This window comes from Hordeum vulgare, chromosome 3H, assembly GCF_904849725.1.
Source record: "Hordeum vulgare subsp. vulgare chromosome 3H, MorexV3_pseudomolecules_assembly, whole genome shotgun sequence".
Classification (NCBI taxonomy): Eukaryota; Viridiplantae; Streptophyta; class Magnoliopsida; order Poales; family Poaceae; genus Hordeum; species Hordeum vulgare.
Window position 1 is genome coordinate 211,328,571 of NC_058520.1, and position 23,360 is coordinate 211,351,930.

The 23,360-nt window shown below is 45.3% G+C and overlaps 1 long non-coding RNA gene across 1 annotated transcript; it reads right to left on the reverse strand.

The window, feature by feature from the left end:
* Nucleotides 1-18,963: 18,963 nt before the first annotated feature.
* LOC123439809 lies at nt 18,964-22,635 on the reverse strand. Its single transcript, XR_006630172.1, has 3 exons — nt 22,403-22,635; nt 21,352-22,291; nt 18,964-19,267 (listed from the first exon to the last, which is right to left on the reverse strand). It is a non-coding gene; the product is annotated as an uncharacterized LOC123439809 (long non-coding RNA).
* Between the last annotated feature and the right edge of the window lie 725 nt (nt 22,636-23,360).

Genomic DNA, 23,360 nt, shown 5'->3' on the forward strand with positions numbered 1-23,360 from the left:
CCCCAAGTGCGACGTTTAGTGCACACTCGGAGAAAGTTTGTACTTAGGCAATTCTGGATCGCAGCTAAGTCCGCGAGTGCGACGTTTAGTGCACACTCGGAGAAAGTTTGTACTTAGGCGATTCTGGATCGCAGCTAAGTCCCCGAGTGCGACGTTTAGTGCACACTCGGAGAAAGTTAGTACTTAGGCGATGCTGGATCGCAGCTAAGTCCCCGAGTGCGACGTTTAGTGCACACTCAGAGAAAGTTAGTACTTAGGCGATTCTGGATCACAGCTAAGTTTTTTTTTTAGAGCAGAGTCTGCGAACGCGGAAGAATTTTGAATCTGCAAAAACTCAATCTGCTTTGTATTACTTCAACGATACTTGTTCTTTACATTGCTTCAGTCGACGGTCACATGTAGAAGCGCTTCACGAGATCTCCGTTCCATGCTCTCGGCTCGTCTGTTTCCCTGTCGAGGTTGTAGAGTTGATATGCTCCGTTGTTGAGCACCTTGGAGATGATGAAGGGTCCTTCCCAGGCGGGAGCCAACTTGTGAGGTCTCTACTAATCCACTCGGAGCACCAGGTTGCCTGCTTGAATGTACAACTCTTGACGTGTCGCGTGTGAAAGCGCTGCAGATCTTGTTGATAAATGGTTGAGCGAGTCAGCGCCATTTTGCGCTCCTCCTCTAGAAGATCCACTCCGTCTTGCCTAGCTTGCTCTGCTTCAGCTTCGAAGAAGAGTTCAACTCGTGGAGCGTTGTGAAGCAAGTCACTCGGAAGGACTGCCTCTCCTCCGTAAACGAGGAAGAACGGGGATCGCCCTGTATATCTATTTGGGGTTGAGCGGAGAGCCCACAGCACCGAAGGCAGCTCGGTGACCCATGCGTCGCCAGCATGTCCCACTTCTTGCAGGAGTCGAGGCTTCAAACCTTGCAGAATAAGTCCATTCGCCCGCTCTGCTTGCCCATTTGTTTGGGGATGCGCCACAGATGCAAAATCCACTCGGATACCTTGGCCTGTACAGAAACCTTTGAATCTGTCCGAGTCAAAGTTTGTGCCATTGTCAGTGATTATGTTGTGCGGTACCCCGAATCTGGAGATGATGTCCCTGACAAACTTGATGGCCGTAAGGGCGTCGAGCTTCTTGATGGGCTTGGCTTCAATCCACTTTGTGAACTTGTCGACTGCCAACAACAGATGTGTGAATCCCCCTTGGCCTGTCCTGAATGGACCGACTATATCTAATCCCCACACTGCAAATAGCCAAACAAGAGGGATTGTCTTCAACGCAGATGTTGGCTTGTGGGACTTGTTAGAGTAGAACTGACAGCCTTCGCATCGGTCGACCATATCCTTCGCCATTTCATTCGCCTGCAGCCAGAAGAAGCCAGCTCTGAATGCTTTGGCGACGATTGCCCTTGAGGAGGCGTGATGATCGCAGGTTCCGAGTGAATTTCTTCTAGGATTAACTGTCCCTCCTCAGGGGAGATGCATCATTGAAGGACGTCTAAAACGCTTTCCTTGTACAACTGGCCATCAATGACAGTGAACGACTTTGACCTGCGGACGATCTGTCTGGCTTGGACTTCGTATTCTGGTAATTCTTGCCTCAGGATGTATGCAATGAATGGCACAGTCCAATCGGGGATGATAGCAAGAATCTCCATGATCAAATCAACCACAGCAGGGACTTCGACTTCAGTCGGGTCTGTCGAGCTCTTTGGTTGTACTAGTTCCTCCGTGAAAGGATCTTCTTTAACTGAGGGAAGGTGAAGGTGCTCGAGGCAGACGTCACTCGGGACTAGTCCCCAAGTGGATCCGAGTTTCGCCAATTCATCAGCCGTTTGGTTTTTCAGTCGCGGAACATGGTGGAGTTCCAGACCTTCAAAAAATTTCTCGAGCTTCCTCACCGCATTGCAGTATGTGGTCATGGTGGGGTTCCTTACGTCCCACTCCTTCATCACTTGATTAACCACCAAATCCGAATCACCATAGACCATCAAGCGACGGACGCCGAGTGCGATGGCCATGCGCAGTCCATAAAGGAGAGCCTCATACTCTACCTCGTTGTTGGAGGAATCGAAGTGTATCTGCAACACATACTTGAGTTTGTCACCCTTTGGCGATATGATCACAACGCCAGCGCCGGAGCCATTCAACATCTTGGACCCATCGAAGAACATTGTCCAATGAGCCGAGTAGATGTGGGTCGGTTGCTGCTGTTCTACCCATTCTGCTATGAAGTCAGCCAGTGCTTGAGACTTTATAGCTTTCTTGGCCTCGAACTTGATGTCGCAGTATAACATCTCCATTGCCCACTTCGCCACTCGGCCCGATGCGTCCCGATTGTGGAGGATTTCTGACAACGGAGCATCAGAAACGATGGACACCGAGTGGTCTTGGAAATAATGAGCCACCTTCTTCGCAGTCATGTAAATCCCGTAGATAAGTTTTTAATAGTGAGGATACCTCTACTTGGAAGGAGTCAGGACTTCAGAGACATAATACACTGGCCGCTGAACCTTATATGCTTTGCCTTCTTCTTCCCGTTCGACTGTGAGAACAGTGCTGACGACTTGATTTGTAGCCGCGATGTACAAAAGAAGGGGTTCTTTACTGAGCGGAGCAGTAAGAACCGGCTGGGTAGAAAGTAGGACTTTGAGGTCGTCGAATGCGATTTGGGCTTCGTCTGTCCACTCGAAAGTATCTGATTTCTTCATGAGTCGGTACAGAGGAAGTGCCTTCTCGCCGAGTCGACTGATAAACCTGCTCAAAGCCGCTAGGCAACCTGTGAGCCTTTGAACATCGTGTATTCTGACCAGCCGCTCCATTCGGACGATGGTCCCGATCTTTTCGGGGTTGACATCGATCCCTCGTTCGGAAACGAAGAAACCGAGTAACTTTCCGCTGGGAACACCGAATGGACACTTGGCTGGGTTGAGCTTGATATCGTACCTACGAAGGTTGGCGAATGTTTCTGCCAAGTCAGTCAGCAGGTCGGAACCTTTGCGTGACTTGACTACGATATCATCCATATACGCCTCCACATTTCGACCGATCTGGTCAAGGAGGCATTTTTGGATCATGCGCATAAAGGTTGCTCCTGCATTCTTCAAACCAAATGGCATAGTGATGTAGCAAAAGCACCCGAATGGGGTGATGAAGGCTGTTTTTAATTCATCGGGGCCATACAGACGGATCTAATGATAGCCCGAGTAGGCATCAAGGAATGACAAACGCTCGCAACCCGCAGTCGAATCGACAATTTGATCGATGCGGGGAGCGGGAAATGGTCTTTCGGGCAAACCTTATTGAGATGCTTGAAGTCGATGCACATTCGGAGAGACTTGTCCTTCTTGGGCACCATGACAACATTGGCGAGCCACTCGGAGTGGTGTACCTCGCGAATGAAGTTGGCTGCCAAAAGCTTAGCCACCTCCTCTCCGATTGCCTTCCTCTTGTGCGCGGCGGACCGACACAGGCGTTCTCGGACAGGCCGAGCAGCAGGATCCACATGCAGTCAGTGCTCAGCCAACTCCTGGGTACACCTGGCATGTCAGCGGGCTTCCATGCGAAAATGTCCTAGTTCTTACGGAGGAATTGGATGAGCTTGGCTTCCTATTTAGGATCGAGTGTGGTGTAGATGTTCGTCGGGGCAGCGGTGTCGTCCGTCGGGTGGATGCTGACCTTCTTTGTCTCTCCCGCCGACTGGAATGCGGACTCCGAAGCTGGCTTCTTCTAAAGCATTAAGTCAGCAGGGTCGACTGTCTTCTTGTACTCGTCGAGCTCGAGGACAGCCATCTGCTGATCGGCGATCCTCGATCCCTGCTGCAGACACTCCTCGGCCCGCTGCCGATTGCCTGTGACAATGATCACACCTTTGGGACCTGGCATCTTCAGCTTCAGGTATATGTAACATGGACAGGCCATGAAACGCGCATACGCCAGACGGCCGAGAATTGCATGGTATGCACTCTGGAAGTCCACCACCTCGAACGTCAGCCTTTCCTTGCGGAAGTTCTTGTCGGAGCCAAAGACGACGTCCAACGCGATCTGGCCGAGTGACTTGTCCTTTCGTCCGGGGACGACTCCATGGAACTGCATGCTGCTCTCGCTAAGTTTGGACATCGGAATGCCCATCCCCTTGAGAGTGTCAGCGTACATGATGTTCAAGCCGCTGCCGCCGTCCATGAGGACTTTGCGCAGTCGGACTCCTTCCACCACCGGGTCGACGACCAGGGCCTGCCTCCCTGGGGTGGGTACGTGTGCTGGATGATCCGACTGGTCAAAGGTGACCGCAGTCTGAGACCACTTGAGGAACGTGGGGTTGGTCGGTGTGGCCATGCTCACCTCCCTGTTCACCAGTTTCAGTCGACTCTTGCTTTCAACGTCAGCAAAAATCATCAGTGTTGCATGGACTTGGGGGAACGGATCCTCCTTGTCCTCCTCATCCTGTTCATTGTCCTTTTCACTCGGCTGCCCTTCGCCGAACCCCTGGATCAGGAGGCGACATTGTCGAGTGGTATGCTTCGGAAATATGGCCTTGCCCTCTTCATCCATCTTCGTGTGGATTGGACATGGCTGGTCCAGGATGTGGTTTCCGAACTGCTTCTTCTTGGGGGTGAACTGAGCCTTCCCCTTGCCCTTGAACTTGGCATTGGTAACGGTTGCGGCCTCTGCCTGTGGAGTGGATGGAGCTTTCTGCTTCTGCTTCCGAGTGCTGTTCCCATCTCCATCGGCGACTGCTTTGTGCTTGCCGCTATGAATGCGGTCCTCTTCTTCGCCATTTCCATAGTGTGCCGCTATCTCCATCATCTTGCTCATGGAGATGTCGCCTGTCCGACCGAACTTCAGGTACAGATCTCTGTACCGCACGCCTGCCTTGAAGGAGCAGACTGCTTGGTGCTTTGTGACATTCTCCACCGTGTGGTAGAGGGTTGTCCAACGCTGGATAAAGTCGCGCAGGGGCTCATTCTGCTTCTGGACACAGTGCTGGAGCTCCACGAGACCAGCAGGGCGTTTGCACGTCCCCTCGAAGGTCCTGATGAAGACTCGGGCCAGATCTGCCCAGCTGTAGATGCTTGAAGGAGCCAACTGGTTCAGCCACGCTCGTGCCGAGCCATCGAGCATCAGGGGAAGATGTTTCATGACGACCTGGTCGTCTCCACCCCCGATCTGGACTGCCACTCGGTAGTCGTCCAGCCACGTTTCTGGCTTGGATTCTCCTGTAAACTTGCTGATCCCCGTCGCCAATCGGAAGTTGGGAGGGATGTCAGCCGAACGGATGGCTCGACTGAAACACTCGGGGCCAAAGACGATGGTCCTCCTTCCACTCGGACGGTCTATATCGTGACCATCGCGGTGGGCCCGGCCCCTGTCGACCCTCCTCTGGGCGATATATCCTCTTGCGTCGGGCCTTAGATCATAAGTGTCACCGACCGAACGCCGATCATCATGATGTCGGGGCCCGTAGGGCCCACCCCGCGGAGGGGTGCGTGAACGGCGATGATCTTCGGGATTCATGGAACTGCTGCCTCCCCTGTGTTGCTGATGAGAATCAGGGTTGTGAACTGACCGATGCGTGTTCGCGTGAACAGAACTATTGTGGATCCTGTTGTGCAACTGGGAGACCGCCGAATTTTGTTGTTGCGCCGTGTGCAGCAGGGCACGGATTTGCTCGATCCCTCTGCCAGCCTCTGAATCAGTCGGCTGGAGGGAATCGGCTATCTTGGCGGCGACAGCCAGGTTGAGGATGGGTGTGCGGAACACCTCCACGTTGCTCTGACGAGTGCGTCGACTGGCAGAACAGCGGGGCTGACGGCGAGCGCCGGATGTTTCGGCGACCTCGTGCTCGTTCCGGCCGGTTTGGCGGGGACTTTCATGGGAGTTGGCCATGTGCACTTCGGCTGCTGGCCCGCGACCCAAGTACTCGGAAGGAAACTCAGTCGGAACTGAGTCCGAGCGCTGGAACGGTGGCGCAACTACAACCGACTCGAGGACCGCCACTTGTGAAGACGCGTTCTGGCGCGCCTGGGCGTGTTGCACCCAACGCTGGAGCCGCGGAGGGCGGGACCACTTGTTGCGGCGCGCGATGGGGGTGTAGATCGACACCGGAGCCGACTGCTGGAGAAGAAGGATGCCGCGGGCGCCGGCACGGAAGTGCGTTGCCCTGCGACTGGGGAGCGCCTCGACGTCGAGAGGGGCACCCCGAAGCCATGCCGAATCGTCGACGATGAAGGAGAGAGCGCCGAAGAGGATCTCATGACCCATGCACAAATCTCCACTGGATGACATGATGAAAAGATGTAGTCGCAAACTCGCCGGAAGTCGCTTAGACGCCTGCCCCACGGTGGGCGCCAACTGTCATGGGTATAAGTCTGACAGTAGATGTGTAGGGTACGAAAGGATGGGCAGAGCCTTAGCTACGGCGAGGTTGTATGAGTTCAGGCCCCTCTACGGTGGAGGTAAAAGCCCTACGTCTCAGTGCTCTTGGGAGCTTGATGTCGAGTGGAATATGGATTACAGTGAATTGCTAACCCCTGCACCAGTGGGGAAGGGCGGCTTATATAGAGTGCGCTGCCCTGCACAACGGTTCGGTGCACAGGGGTGGAGTAGTGGAGAATAAATGCCAACATTACAGGTAACGTATGCCTTAAATGCTAATAAAGGTACATGAAAACGTATGACCGTTGCCCTCCAGGGGGGTTACGATGTACAGAGTGGAATCCAGTCGGTAAGTTTGATACGCTCCGAATGCTCATCTCCGACTGGATGATGGAAGAATCGTCACCGACTGGATGATGGGAAGTCCTTAATTCAGTCGGAACTGACTAAGGGCCTTGTCCCTTATGAAGGGTAGTCCTTGGGTAGGACCTATAGGGCAGGCCTATGACCCTACCCTAGGACTATAACCCCATCATCCAATAAAGGATACTTTAAGAGTGTTGCTCCACAAAAGGGCCACGATATCAAGATTAAAGAATGTGGCAAAGCCCTTAATTCCAAGCTGACGAATGGAAAGGAAATTGTATGCAAGGGACTCAACAAGCATGACCTTCCCTATAGATAAATCTTGAGAGATGACCACCTTACCAAATCCCATTTCCTTAGATGTTCAAGCATCAACAAATTGGATGTGGTGGGAATAGATGGTATTGGATGCACATCCACCACCAAGTCCTTGCTCCCGATCATACGATTTGTTCCTCCCCTATCGAGCAACCATGACACTCCACGGGAAGCAAACTCCTGCAAGAGATCAATGCTTGGATTTTGGTACCCATTTTTGAATGATTCCTTTGATGTTAGAAACAAGGGTCTTAGGAACCCAAATAGCCCACTGAATGTACTCATAGTAAGAACCAACAAATTTGGCATTAACATGCCCATCACTAGCACGACATAAAACATAAGAGGGGTTAAAATCGTCGGCAGTGTTGGTGGGGGTTGTCTTGCCTTTCTTGGCTTTGTCACCCCCTTTCTTGTTCTTCATCTTCTTATGAGTACTCTCACCCTCTTTGACAAACATCACTACAGGAATCTGAGACTTTGGCGTCTGTCATGGCGGACGGCAAAGGGGGTCACCCCGGACGGCAAAGGCCTTTGCCGTCCGCCAGCACACGGCAAACTGGACGGCAAACAAAAATCCGGTGAAGGGCCTCTTTGCCGTCTGCATTGGGACAGCTGACGGCAAAGGATGTTTGCCGTGAGGGGGCTGACGGCAAAGAATATGGGACGACAATATGCGGGAACCTCCGTCAAGTGCTAACGGCGGCCTGCTAGGTCCACAGATAGTTTGTCGTCCGCCATTGGCCCCTTTATCGTCTGCCGTGCTGGTGGATTGACGGCAAAGGCACTACCAAAGCCCCTCTCGTTTGCACCTTTGCCATCTGCCCTTTGACCCTTTGCCATCTGCCCTTTGACCCTTTGCCATCTGCTGTGCTGGTGGGCTGACGGCACAGGTACCAGCAAAGCCCCTCTCACTTGCCCCTTTGCCGTCAGCCGTGCTGGTGGGCTGACGGCAAAGGTACCAGCAAACCCCTCTCACTTGCCCCTTCGTCGTCTGCCCTTTTAACCTTTGTCGTCCACCCACCAGCACGGTAGACGGCAAAGGGCCCACCCAATTTGATTCAACGGGCCAGTTTGGGCCCTTTGCCGTCTGCTGTAACTCCTTTGCCGTCGGTGGGCACACGGCAAAGGCTCCAAACTGCCACTGTTTATTTTATTTTTAATAATATCCAACAATTTTCACACAAATCAGGAATATATTTCACACAAATTGCCCCAAATGACATAATATATTTCACACAAACTACCCATACTCATAACCATATTAAAATAAGTTTCATCCATAATCCATACATATTATGCAAATTTCATCCGTACCAAACCATATATTACACTAGTTTCATCCATACATACAAACTTTCATATCCATTTAATACAATAGTTTCAATCCAAGCTTCTGTGAAGCCATTTTAGAAGAAACCATATTGAAGCACTCCATCAATATAATCCAAGCTTTCTTGAATTGAATGTAATCTGCAAAATGGGAAATAAGTAAGTTAGAATAAGAAGACTAGATGAAGAGGAGAAGAAATAAGTTAGTATCACATCCATATAGCTCCAAAAACACATACTTAGCTAATTTAGCTCCAAGAAGAGGACAAGAGGAGAAATGAAAAGAAGAAGAGAAGAAGAAGAAGGAGAAGAAGAAGAAGGAGGATAAGAAGGAGAAGAAGGCTCCTCCTTCTCCTTCTCCTTCTCCTTCTCCTTCTCTTCTTCTTCTTCCTTCTTTTCATTTCTGCTCTTCTTCTCTTCTTGGAGCTAAATTATCTAAGTATGTCTTTTTGGAGCTAAATGGGATAATTATGTCATTTTAGAGGAAAACAAGCTAAGTATATAATATTCATGAGCTAACCAAGGTTATTATGCCATTATGAGCTTATTATGTCATTTTGGAGCTAAATTAGTCATTTTAATGAGCTGACCAAGGTTCTTATGATGTTTTTACCTAACTAAGCTAATTATGTCATTTTGGAGGATAATTAGCTAAGTATGTCTATGTTGGGGAAAATAAGCTATGTAGAATAAGAAAGAGAAGAAGAGGAGAAGGAAAAGACGAAAAAGGAGGAGGAGGAGGAGGAGAAGGAGAAGGAGAAGGAAGAGGGGAAGAAGAAGAAAAGAAGAAGGAAAAGAAGGAGGAGAGAAGAAGAAGGAGGGCTCCTTCTCCTTCTTCTCCTTCTCCTTCTTCTTCTCTTCTTCTTCTTCTTCTTCCTTCTTTTCATTTTTCCTCTTTCTTCTCCTCTTGTCCCCTTCTTTGGGCTAAATTAGCTAATTATGCCTTTTTGGAGCTAATTATGTCATTTTGAGGATAATTAGCTAAATATAGGTCATCTTTTATTAAATAGACCATTTTGAACCTAACTAAGCTAATTATGTCATTTAGGTGGAAGCCTAGCTAACTATAGGTCATTTCAGAGCTAACTTGGGTAAAATATGTCATTCCAGAGCAAACTATGCTTATTAAGCCATTTTGGATCTAGCTAAGCTAATTATAGGCCATTTAATACCTAGTTAGGGGGAATAGGTCATCTTGGAGCTAAGTTAGCTTTATTATGTCATTTAGGAGAGAACTCAGCTAAGTATTGCTCATTTTTTATTAAATAGGTCATTTTGGAGCTAACTAAGCTAATTATGTCATTTAGGTGGAAGCCAAGCTAACTATATGTCGTTTTGGAGCTAACTTGGGATAAATATGTCATTTTGCAGGATAGTTAGCTAAGTATATGTCATTTTTATTAAATAGACCGTTTTGGAGCAAACTAAGCTAATTATGTCATTTAGGTGGAAGCCCAGCTAACTATATGTCGTTTTGGAGCTAACTTGGGTTAAATATGTCATTTTCGAGCTAATTATGCTTATTAAGCCATATAGGAGCTGAATTGGCTAATTATATCATTTAGGTGGAAGCCAAGCTAAGTGTATAATATTCGTGAGCTAACCAAGGTTCTTATGCCATTTTGAGCTAAATTGGTCATTTTAATGAGCTAACCAAGGTTCTTATGATGTTTTCACCTAACTAAGCTAATTATGTCATTTTGTAGGATAATTAGCCAATTTAGTCTTTGTTGGATGAGTCTAAGCTACGTAGAAGAAGAGAAAGAGAAGAAGCAAGAAGAGAAGAAGAGGAGAAGTAAAAGAAGAAGGAGGAGGAGGAGAAGAAGGAGAAGGAGCTTCTCTCCTCCTTCTCCTTCTTCTCCTTCTTCTTCCTCCTTCAACTTCTCCTTCTTCTTCTCTTCTCCTTCTCTTCTTCTTCTTCTTCCTTCTTTTCATTTTTCCTCTTTCTTCTCCTCTTGTCCCCTTCTTCGGGCTAAATTAGCTAATTATGCCTTTTTGGAGCTAATAATGTCACTTTGGAGGATAATTAGCTAAGTATATGTCATTTCTATTAAATATACCATTTGGAGCTAACTAAGCTAATTATGTCATTTAGGTGGAAGCCTAGCTAACTATAGGTCATTTCAAAGCTAACTTGGGTAAAATAGGTCATTCCGGAGCAAACTATGCTTAATAAGCCATTTTGGATCTAGCTAAGCTAATTATAGGCCATTTAATACCTAAGTTAGGGGAGTAGGTCATCTTGGAGCTACCTAAGCCTTATTATGTCATTTAGGATAAAACTTAGCTAAGTATATGTCATTTTTATTAAATAGACCATTTTGGAGCTAACTAAGCTAATTGTGTCATTTAGGTGGAAGCCAAGCTAACTATATGTCGTTTTGGAGCTAACTTGGGTTAAATATGTCATTTTGGAGCTAACTATGCTTATTAAGCCATAATGGAGCTAAATTGGCTAATTATATCATTTAGGTGGAAGCCAAGCTAAGTATATAATATTCATGAGCTAACCAAGGTTCTTATGCCATTTTGAGCTTATTATTTCATTTTTGAGCTAAATTAGTCATTTTAATGAGCTAACCAAGGTTCTTATGATCTTTTCACCTAACTAAGCTAATTATGTCATTTTGTAGGATAATTAGCCAATTTAGTCTTTGTTGGATGAGTCTAAGCTACGTAGAAGAAGAGAAAGAGAAGAAGCAAGAAGAGAAGAAGAAGGAGAAGTAAAAGAAGAAGGAGGAGGAGGAGGAGAAGAAGGAGAAGGACCTTCTCTCCTCCTTCTCCTTCTTCTCCTTCTTCTTCCTCCTTCTCCTTCTCCTTCTTCTTCTCTTCTCCTTCTCTTCTTCTTCTTCTTCCTTCTTTTCATTTTTCCTCTTTCTTCTCCTCTTGTCCCCTTCTCCGGGCTAAATTAGCTAATTATGCCTATTTGGAGCTAATTATGTCATTTTGGAGGATAATTAGCTAAGTATATGTCATTTTTATTAAATAGACCATTTTCGAGCTAACTAAGCTAATTATGTCATTTAGGTGGACGCCTAGCTAACTATAGGTCATTTCGGAGCTAACTTGGGTAAAATAGGTCATTCCGGAGCAAACTATGCTTATTAAGCCATTTTGGATCTAGCTAAGCTAATTATAGGCCATTTAATACCTAAGTTAGGGGCAATAGGTCATCTTGGAGCTACCTAAGCCTTATTATGTCATTTAGGAGAGAACTTAGCTAAGTATATGTCATTTTTATTAAATAGAACATTTTGGAGCTAACTAAGCTAATTATGTCATTTAGGTGGAAGGCAAGCTAACATGTCGTTTTGGAGCTAACTTGGGTTAAATATGTCATTTTGGAGCTAACTATGCTTATGAAGCCATATTGGAGCTAAATTGGCTAATTATATCATTTAAGTGGAAGCCAAGCTAAGTATATAATATTCATGAGCTAACCAAGGTTCTTATGCCATTTTGAGCTTATTATTTCATTTTTTGAGCTAAATTGGTCATTTTAATGAGCTAAGCAAGGTTCTTATGATGCTTTCACCTAACTAGGCTAATTATGTCATTTTGTAGGATAATTAGCCAATTTAGTCTTTGTTGGATGAGTCTAAGCTACGTAGAAGAAGAGAAAGAGAAGAAGCAAGAAGAGAATAAGAAGGATAAGTAAAAGAAGAAGCAGGAGGAGGAGGAGAAGGAAGAGGATAAGAAGAAGAAAAGAAGAAGGACAAGAAGAAGGAGAAGAAGGAGGATAAGAAGGAGAAGGAGATTCTCTCCTCCTTCTCCTTCTTCTTCCTCCTTCTCCTTCTCCTTCTTCTTCTCTTCTCCTTCTCTTCTTCTTCTTCTTCCTTCTTTTTATTTTTCCTCTTTCTTCTCCTCTTGTCCCCTTCTTTGGGCTAAATTAGCTAATTATGCCTTTTTGGAGCTGATATGTCATCTTGGAGGATAACTAGCTAAGTATATGTCATTTTTATTAAATAGACCATTTTGGAGCTAACTAGGCTAATTATGTCATTTAGGTGGAAGCCTAGTTGACTATAGGTCATTTCGGAGCTAACTTGGGTAAAATAGGTCATTCCGGAGCAAACTATGCTTATTAAGCCATTTTGGATCTAGCTAAGCTAATTATAGGCCATTTAATACCTAAGTTAGGTGGAATAGGTCATATTGGAGCTACCTAAGCCTTATTATGTCATTTAGGAGAGAACTTAGCTAACTATAGGTCATTTTTTAGTAAATAGGTCATTTTGGAGCTAACTAAGGTAATTATGTCATTTAGGTGGAAGTCAAGCTAACTATATGTCGTTTTGGAGCTAACTTGGGTTAAATATGTCATTTTGGAGCTAATTGTTCTTATTAAGCCATATTGGACCATTATGTGGTTGTTCAGCAAAACACTAGAAATAACATACCATTATCATCATCACGGCACTGAAGCACGGTGGCTCTGGCTTGTTTCACCTGGAGAAGGCTGCCTTGGAGAAGGCTCCACTGTAGAAGGTTCGTGCGATGTGTTTCGGGAGATATTCTGCACCAAACATTGTTTGCAATGTGTCGTTAGCATGAGGACACTCTTAAGATCACTAGACTGAAATGAAACTAACCGTCCCCGCCATGTTAGTGACTGGCATCGCCGGAGGAACTTGGCCAGTCTTCTCGCACATAGACTGTACATTTGGGACCGACAAGTCAAGCTTTTTAGTTATTAATGAAACGGACATTAAAATGCAAGATTTGAAATAATATGAAGAAGAAACTTACCACGAAGAGCTCGTATATGGCCCTGTTAGACGCATCATTCTGTGCCCTCTCCGCCTCCACCAATGCAGTCGTCCTCTCTTCTAGCTCCCTCGTCTCCTTATCCTTCTCCGCCATAACCGCCTGCATTGCCTCTCTCTCTTTCAGAATAGCAGCCTGCAACACAAATCATTGTTAGCACTGTAATCATATTGGTTCCAACGCACAACATAATGCGGAAAGATAGTTGAGTCCATTAAACTAACCTCGATGGCGAGCTCGACTGGCCGTGGACGAGGTGTTATCTTAGGACAGGAGCTCGTTTGGCATGCCTTTATCTGCCGGAGAGTGCTAGGACAACGTATAAGGCCGTCTCCAATGGCGATCGAACCATGGGGCCTCCCGTTGCGAGCTATCATCACCAGCTCTGGATCAATAGGCCCCTCGCTCGGGTTAAAGTCCTCCCCTTTTCTCGCCTTCCCGTGATCTCTGTACTTCACGAGCTTGTGGTGGGAGGATATGTTGCTGAAGTTTTCTAGAAGCTTGAGGTCAGACTCAGAGAATGCCTTGACCTTCTTGTACGAGGCAGTATGGGCCATCGCATACAGGTCGTACATCTGTGGCACCTCCGTCTTATTGTGACGCGCTTAAAAGAGAGAGAGGGGAAAATTGTATTAGTAAAGGGCTCAAGATAGCATTAAGAATGAATTGCATGAGGAATGAAGCAAACCACATACCGAGTTCTCGCCAAATTGGATTAAGTTGACGCTCCCTTGATGGTGTGGCACACCAACCATTTTGCCAGGCCTCTCCTTGGCATTGTTGTGGCTGGCCTCCCACGTTTCGGAGCACCACTGATCCACCAAGGCCTCCCAACAATCCATCTTATCCACACACCATCTCGGGGGCACCTACGTTAATAAAGAGAAATTTGAGCACGTAAGAACCAAATCAAGGAAACTAACTAGAAAGCCTTAATAATATGTAATTACCTTCATGTAATGCTCCTTCTCCATCTTAGAATCATGACACTTCGCCTTGTCCTTCCTAATACACCGCGTGGCATAGTAGTCTCGAACAGCCTGCACCCGAGCCTCGTGCCGAAAGTTTTGAAGTAGGCGGCGACATTCGGTTTCGATAACCTTTGTCGTGTCCTCCTCGTATCCCTCCTCACACCTGTAGTAGTTCTGTAAACGGGACAACACCGATTAGTACAATAACTAGCTATGGTTGATTTATAATTGTGTGAAGGAGAAATTACCCAGAACTGTCGGATCACCATGTCGGCCCTCGTGTGGCACAAAACACCGTCGATCTCCACCTCTGGCGGGGCCGGGGCACCCAAGTAGTGCTCCCAAGTCATTCCTACCTCTCGCTCCCGACCGGGCAACGTAACAAACCGTGGGAAGTTTTGACGGAAAAGCACACCAAGGACGTTGTTGGGCTTGCGGACACCCTTGGCAACAATCCAACCCCTGCGGTATGACAAATTAAAGCCAAAACATTAGATATTTGAGAAAACGTGAAGGGAAAAGGTAAAATAAGAGTAAATTAACTTACTTGTCCCCATTTGGCTTAATCGACCACCTCTGCTCGCGGGTCGCCGGCACGAGCGGGAGCCCCGAACTACCACGCTGGTAGACGATAGCCCCCTCACCCAGCTCCTCGTTGCTACCAGCATGGCCACTTGGCTCAGCCCAGGTATCCCACTGGGTCTCTGGGGACGTACCCTCATCCATGCTTTGCTCTGGAGTCGCCTGGAACGAAGACTCTGGGACACGAGTCTCGTGGGTCGAAGGCTCGTCGACCCTAGGCTCATGAACCAGAGACCGTGTAGCCTACACCTCAGACGAATCCACCCTAGAAGTCATGTGCTCAGGTGAATCGGCTTGGGGTGGTGACAAAGACCGTGTAGCCTCCACCTCAGAAGGCGTGGCAGCCACCACCCTACCTCTCCCGCGGCCACGTGTACCTTTAGTACAACATAAATACCAACATGAGTAATAAAATGTATATAAATACCAACATGCATACAACATTAGTACAACATAAATACCAACATGAATACAACGTGTACCTTTAGTACCTCTCGGCTTCGCGGGGGGTCGACCTCCTCTCACAGGGGCGCTCCTTGCAGAGTAGAGAGCAACGCTCTCCGAAGAGGCGAGGCAGGAATGGAAGTACCCATCCCACCACCCGCCGACGAAGAAGGATCCGCGGAGTGCTTTCGACCCTTTCCCACCATCTTTCAACACCTGTCATGACAAAGAGTAAATGAAATTAGTACAACATAAATACCAACATGAGTAATAAAACGTATATAATTTAAGTGTATCATCGTCATAAATACCAACATGACTAATAAAAATTGAATGCCTAACATGAACTCAAAATTTATATATAGTAATAGTTGAATACCTGACATGAACTAATAACAATCGTGCTCGTCTATATATGCTTCGTGGTCAATAAATGCATCATCATCATCACTATCAGGAAGAACATGTGGAAGGCCACCATTATGTAATCGGTCAAGAAGTGACAGGTCATCCGCAGCAGTAACCTCTTCTTCTTCTAGCTCTTCCTGTTCGGGCTCAGGGGTTAAGACGGATTCACTGTCGCTGTCTACTTCAATGTTCTGGGGTGAAGTAGAGCGGTTCTTGAAACGTTTCTTGGACATACGTGTTTCTTGGAAGAATTCTCCTTCATATGTGTTTGGGTTAATGTGAGGTTTGTAATCCTCTTCATTGAGGGTAGGTGGTCTAAAATGTGGTGGCACTTCATAAACGACATCCCAACCTTTGAGATTTGGATCAGTTTGGCAGGCCCATGGTAGATAGAAAACTTGTATTGCCTGTTGAGCCGTAATATAGACATCGGGAACATATAAGTGGGTGTTTTGGTTGATTTCAACTAGTCCTATATGTTCATGAGTCCTTCTAGTCTCCTCAGCTCAAACCAATAACCATTTGAAGACTACGACGGTCGGTGGGTTTTCAACATAGAATAGAAGTTCATAAATTGCTTCAACTCTTCCATAATACTCGGTCCCTCCTTTGCCGATAGCAGAGACAGAACAATTTGTAGTCTTTAGGTCGGGCATAGATAGCTCTTTGCCAAAGGTACGAAAGTGATGCCCGTTGATGTTGTATTTGTCAAATGAACGGACCTTATAGTCAAAACCATTAGCGAATTGTCTCAACTCGGCGTCCATAGACTCTGCATCAGCCTACAAGTTTAATACGAAAGAATGGATGCATTAGCCGCAAATTAGACCAAAAAATCAAATGGGCCCTTAATGGTAATTAATTACCCTTTGTTTGAACCAAGAGATGAAACCAGGATAGTCGCCTCCATGATTTGCGAGAAGCTCATACTCTTTGACGGAATCCTTTTCGATGACCGCTCCATCCGAGAATTCGGCAACGTATCGACTATATCAAATATCCGGGAATAAGAGTAGTTCAAAGGAATTAGAAGTTGCGAAACAATACTTTACCGAGAACTTACTCGATGTACGGCCGCACTTTTGTTAGGTTGGTGAAGATATACAATGAAATGGTCTGCCATTCTTCGACATCCAACAATTTCCCTTTCGAAGCACCGGATGGTGCGAGCTTACCTTTGAATAGGCTAAGGTTGGATCGAACTTTTTTTGGATCACCATCATTGTACCGAGGCTTCAGGTTATGCAAATGATGATTTTTGACTTTATAGTGTGCTATCCCGAAGTTTGCTGCCTCCTTAGTAATGAATGCCTCGGCCATCGATGCTTCAATTCTACGTTTATTTTTACACTTAGCTCGAAGCGTCTTCTGCATCCTCTCAATTTAGTAGCACCATCGATTTTGAACGGGCCCCCCCATTCTTGCCTCGGTCGGGAGATGCAAAATCAAATGTTGCATTGGATTAAAGAAGCCCGGTGGAAAGATCTTTTCTAATTTGTAGATCAACTCCGCAGCCAACTCTTCCATTTCATCTAGCACGCGAGGCGATAGTTCTTTCGCACAAAGGGAACAGAAGAAATAGCTCAGCTCTACCAGTACTAGCCATTCATCCTCAGGGATAAGGCCACGCAACATCACCGCCATTACCCGCTCAATCAATATGTGCCAATCATGACTCTTGAGACCAAATATTTTCAACTTCTCAAGACTTGCTCCCCACTTTAGATTCACAGCATACTGATCGGGGAACATCAACCGCATTTTCACCCACAATAGCATTTCCCTCATAGCTGGCCTTTCAAGATTGAACCATGCCTTTGGGTTTGCTATGCTTTGCTTTCCTTTCCGTTGTCGTAAGTTTTGCAACGGTCTATCACATAGAGCCTCTAGGTCGATTATAGCCTTAGGATTATCTTTTGACTTCCCCTCTATGCCGAACAATGTACCCAAAATGGCCTCCACAATATTCTTTTCAGTGTGCATCACATTGATGTTGTGTGGGCAAAGGAGGTCTTTGAAGTAAGGCAGATCCCATAAGCATGACTTGTGAGTCCAGGCGTGTTCCGTATTATACCCTTTGAAGTATCCTGGACACAAAGGATCAGGCTCAAGAGCGTTTAACTGATCAAGGGTCTGTTGGCCTGTCAACGCAGCTGGTGCAGTGTTTTTGACAACTCTACCTTTGATGAAATTCTTCTTGTCTTTTCTGAACTTATGGTCAGGATCCAGGAATTGTCTATGCATGTCGAAGCAAGAAAACTTGCGACCAGCCTGCAGCCAACGGAACTGAAGAGCTGCCTTGCATGTGGTGCACGGGAACCTTCCATGCACACACCAACCGGCGAATAGCGCAAACGCCGGATAATCATGCGTCGAGTACATGTACCACACATGCATTTTGAAATTTGTTTTGGTAGCCGCGTCGTAGGTCTTAATCCCATTATCCCAGGCTTCTTGCAACTCATCCTTAAGCGGCTGCATGTACACATTCATATTCTTCCCCAGATAGTTGGGCCCTGGAATTATCAACGTCAGGAAAATGTTCTTTATTTTCATTATCTCTCCGTGTGGCAAATTGAGTGGAATGACAAATACAGGCCAACAACTATATTGTGTTGTCGTCATACCATACACATTGAACCCATCCATGCTGATGGCAACTCTAGGATGCCTTGGATCTTCCGATTTATCCTTATGTAATGCATCGAAGTGCCTCCACGCAAAACCTTCTGAAGTGTGTACCAGCATCTTGTTCCCATCCGCATCTAGTTCGGTTCTTTTGCCCAATTTGTGTCATGTCATCTATCTGGTCGTCTCTTCGACCATGAAAAGATGTTGAAGTCTTGGTACGATTGGCAGATACCGAAGAACACTACTGGGGATTTTGGTCTGATTCTTCTCACCCATACCGTTGTCTACCACAATATACCTGGAAAAATTGCAAATGGGGCAATAGTTCAAGGCCGCATACTCATGCCTAAATACACTACAAGAAATAAGGTCAATTATGACTCCCTATATTGGTCATTGAATCGTCATTGTTGTTGCTTATTGACCTTTTTTTGACCAAATTTACAAGGTCAACAGTTGGCCGTCAAGAATGAACAAACTTGACCTTTATAAAATTTTGGTCGTAGATCTTTATTGACCAAAATTTTGGTTTGGTCATTACTCAATTGTGTGAGCCACTAGGATTTGACGTGGCTGTGCTGACATGGCATTGCTAGTGTCCAAATGGAATCATCATAAATTACACAACCCAATTCAATAATCTAGTCTACATGGGCCTCCACCAATACTATTTAATTATTAAAAATGACTAAATTGTTTAGGATGATGCATTATTTTTTCAAAAGCATTTATATCTCAGGATAGGCCCATTAAAAAACAAGTACAAAAGAATAAAAGATTGCAAATTAGTTGTATATATTTCATTTCAGTAACACATCACATGAATTACAATACATCATCCATCGACTCCTCTACACATAAAGGTTCAAGGTCCTACAAGTGCCCAACAAAATAGTTCTACAAGTGGAGGTGCACAGCAAAATGGCCCAACAAGTGCATAATCACACATCAACATAGTGCGACAAAGATTGGATGAGAAGCACAAGTTTTTGTTGATCACACATAACATCAATGATAAACGAATCTACTTGTTCCCTCCTCCTGTCATGTCCTCTACTTCTACTGGGTGCTACATATCATCCTGGTAATTCAAATAATCAAACATAAGAAAGCATACAACTTCTCTCAATGAAGGTACGAATAAAATACATGCAAATCTTTTTTTAATCTAATCTTTACGTCTCTGAATAAGTGTATATTCTGCTTCTAATCACCATGATGTCAAAAATGCATGCAAAGTGTGCGTGCACCGGGTACAGAATATTATAATGTTCAAGTAATAAATAAATTAGAACTATTTGATCCTTTAACAGTGGTAGTGTATTGAGCTCTGACTACGCGTATGTTTGCATGTACTAGTGGTTGGGGTGCCACCTGAGGCGTGATGGTGCGCTACCTGGCTTGTTGTTGTCCATTTAGCTAACTTGTTTGGTCTCTAAGAAGCTTATTGCACATCTATATGTGTTGCAGCAGAGGAAATAAGTTCTCAACAACTTAAACTGGTTGTAGAGATAATGACTACCATCCATTATAGTTGGTATAAAGATAGTGTGGCATATATGTTTGCATTTATTAAACAAGAAAGAAGACATACGGAGATACAACATGATGGTATGAAATAAGTTACTATACTAAAGGCGCAAGCGTTTGCTTTTCCTGGTTTTTTGAGTTTTTTTAACTGTCCTGGGTATTTACCGTTGATGCCTAATAAGATATCTTGTGCTTGGGTCCATTACCCACCGGAAATTACTCTCTCCATCTACGTTCCCATTCACCTTGCCATTTTCACTCTATCCACCTTGCCATTTTCACTCTCTCAGCGCTAGCTGGCAACCGCGGCAGCGGCGCGGCACCATGGTGCCCTCTTCTCCAACTACGTATATAGGCGGCAGAGACAAACGGAGCAACACCAGAACGACCCCTCCCCCAGCCACTTTCTAGGGAAGTCGACCATCAGCAGCAGCGACACAATCACTGGCCAGGCAGATCGTGTTCGTGGTGATGGAGCAGCCATGGGTACATAGTCGATGCTTCGCCGCATATCTCCGTGTGGGGCAACAATGGTACTATGAAGAGGACGCGGTCCCAGGACAAGCTAAAATCTTCTTGTGATTAATTTTGTTTATCTTTGATGCACAACAAAATTAATTAAGAGATTGATTGATAAGTTAAAATCTCCCTGGTTTTTTTGTACAAAAATGGTTAGGACTAACTGCATGTATGTATGTATCTCCACTGTTTCTATTCTAATAATAGGTGAAACACATTTTTCTTTTAAGGCGACGCAAAAAAAACATTATTACATTAAGGGATTGATTCATTAGTTAAAATCTCCCTGAATTTTTCCTAGGACTGATTGTATTTCCACTATTCTATTCTAATGAAAGCTAAATTACATTACTTTATTATTAGGTTCACATGGTCCATCTATTTCTGCCTCTTTCTTTTATCGACTAGACCTTTTAGATTAAAAAAAGGTGCTTCCAAGGCGTGAACTCTAAAAAAGGTATAATTGATGAAACACAACAGTTTACACAATTAGACAGTATTGTTATGCCTTGAAAAGCGAGATATTCGTCAATAGTGACAAGAAGCCATGAACCATTGACATTGTGAATGTGAGCAGGAAGACCAAAGAATGTAAGCAAGAAGCTGAAAGAATGTCTGATCATTATATTGCAACATTATAACATTATTCCAGAGTACCATTCTTTAAAGAATTTTTTTTTTGGGTCTAGCCTTGATTTATTTGTCCTTAACTACTCGACCAGCAGCCTTTTTGCAGCTTGTTCCCATGCGATTATTATTGGTCAACAGAAGATTGTCAAAATGGTTGCTCCAGGAGATATCTTAACGCATGGATTCTCCGTTTGCAGGAATATTAATGTAATCAGGTACACTCGACATGGTGCTTCCTTCGATTTTAAATTGTGCCGCGCTTTTTCGACGCTAGTATGCATTAAAGATAACAGGGCATGTCATACATGCTACACCATATTATGTATGCTTACAAACAGGAGGTTCATGTTCTCAGAATTGATCCAATTCAGCTATTTTCAGGAGTTAATACATCTCATAGTCATGGATGAAATAATATTGACAGTAAATTACTCTTATTGACTACTGATGGTGTTGTGCTATGGGTATTTAATAGTAATCAATTACCATTGCAATTTCGATGTAGCTTCCATGTCTTTTCTAGCCTCCTCCAAACGTAACTTCTTCGGAAGAGGACCAAAGCCATCAAAAAAGCCCAAAATTCACCAGATTTGGCATCACCTTGCAGTAGCACATAAGCAAAAAAAATTGCTGAGACCTACCAGTCGAGTTGAGCAGAGAAAAATTAACAAGGCAATGTCGTCATAAATTGTGCTGGATTTCTCAAAGGTCTCTAGCCAGTAATTTATTGGAATTGATATCTTCAACTGTATATTGTCATATTTTGAATTATTTTCCTCCTAAAATAGAAACATGTTTGTACCTTTCCCTAGTCTTACTTTGCTAAGCAAGAATAGCTGAATCCATTTGGGCTATTGCTAGAGCATTGTTGCATTTTACCATATCCATCAAAGTAGGAAGTTAAAATACTAGAGGTGAAATCTGTAGCGCATGTGTATAAAAACAAGAATTCATATAAGTCCTAGTGTAAATGACATGTCATGCAAATGTGGGTGCAATGATATGCTTGACAGGGTAATGCTAGTGAACTGTGCACCTCAAAATCTAACAGTGTACAAGAATCTCATGCGAAAAAGATGGTATGGGTCTACTGGAATGTGATACCTACCCGCACGGAGATTTCAGCATGAATCTCAGCAGCAAATGAAAAGGAGCAGAAAATTAATGAAGCCAATTTTTTCAGTCAACTGTGAAATAGCAAACATGTCAAAACTAACTCGAATTTGCAGCTTCCATGAATATTGACAGGCCGGGCGAGGGTCAGTGGCTCCACCAAGGTAAAGTTCCGAAGCACCGACATAAGAAAACTAGCTATGGTATACCCATTTGTTTTAATCACAATTGAATAGGAGTTCTTACCATATTAAAATAAGCAGCCTCCACTAAGGAAGGGAACGGCTAATTAAGAGCCCTTCATTAAAATTTCCTATTTCCATGAGAAATTAATTAATTGAGTTAGTTCAGCCAAAACAGTGAAGTCCCTACAGAAGAAAGAAGGAACAATGCATCTAAAACAGAGAAGAAATAGGCTTATCACCTTTGGCTGGAACGAAAAAGAGACTGTAACATGGTTCCCCGTCCATAGACTTGAGCTCCTCATCTTCTTCTCTGTCATCCACATATTCTTCTTCTTCTGTATTATCGCCACCTCCACCTGTATTAATTCCATGGCCAGATGCCAATCTCCAGTTCCCATCATCACCCGTTACCCACAGGTAGTACGAAACTCCATTTCTTTCTTCATCTTGCTCTGCACCACACCCCAAAACAAAGAACCCTAACCCTAGAGATTCAGAAATTCAAGGAGAAGAGGGAATAATAGGAGGAGCGAGGGCTCACGAGCGATAAGAACTACGACAATGGAGAGGGATACAAGAGAAGGCCGTTGTATCCGGAGATCTCGGGCAGGACCATTGCATATCCCACGCCGACCTCCGGGTCGCTAACGCATGCCAGAGGGAAAGGGGAGTACCACACATGCAATAGAGGAGTAGTCTTCACCTCCAGGTCGTCCCTCCAGCAGCGTAGCTGTCGTCGCCTCTGCAATCGCTATAGGGGAGGAGATGGGGGATATAGGAACACCGTGGAGCCCAGCCCTCGGTTACCGCGAGCTATTCATCCTCAGAAGGGGACGAGCTATTGTAGGTGGAGGAAGACAGCGGGCTCCGGAGCGATCTTGCAGAGGGAGACCATGGGCTCGGCATGGCGTGCAGGTGGAGGAGCGAACGACAGCGTGCGTGGGTGCGGGGAGGGTGGGAGCCGCAGCGGGTGTGGGGAGGGGATGAGGAGGGAGGTGGTGGCGGCGATCTGGAAAGGGAGGAGGCGACGAGTGGCTAGGGTAGGGTTCGCCAGGACGAGTAGTGGGGCTGCTAGTTTTTTTCTCCTTTTCTTCAGATGGATGAATGGATGGATGGACGTGGGATTGCTAGCAATGGACGGTATGATTTGTGCCATGTCATCGATCCGTGGCATAAATGATTTTGTAGGAAAGAAGA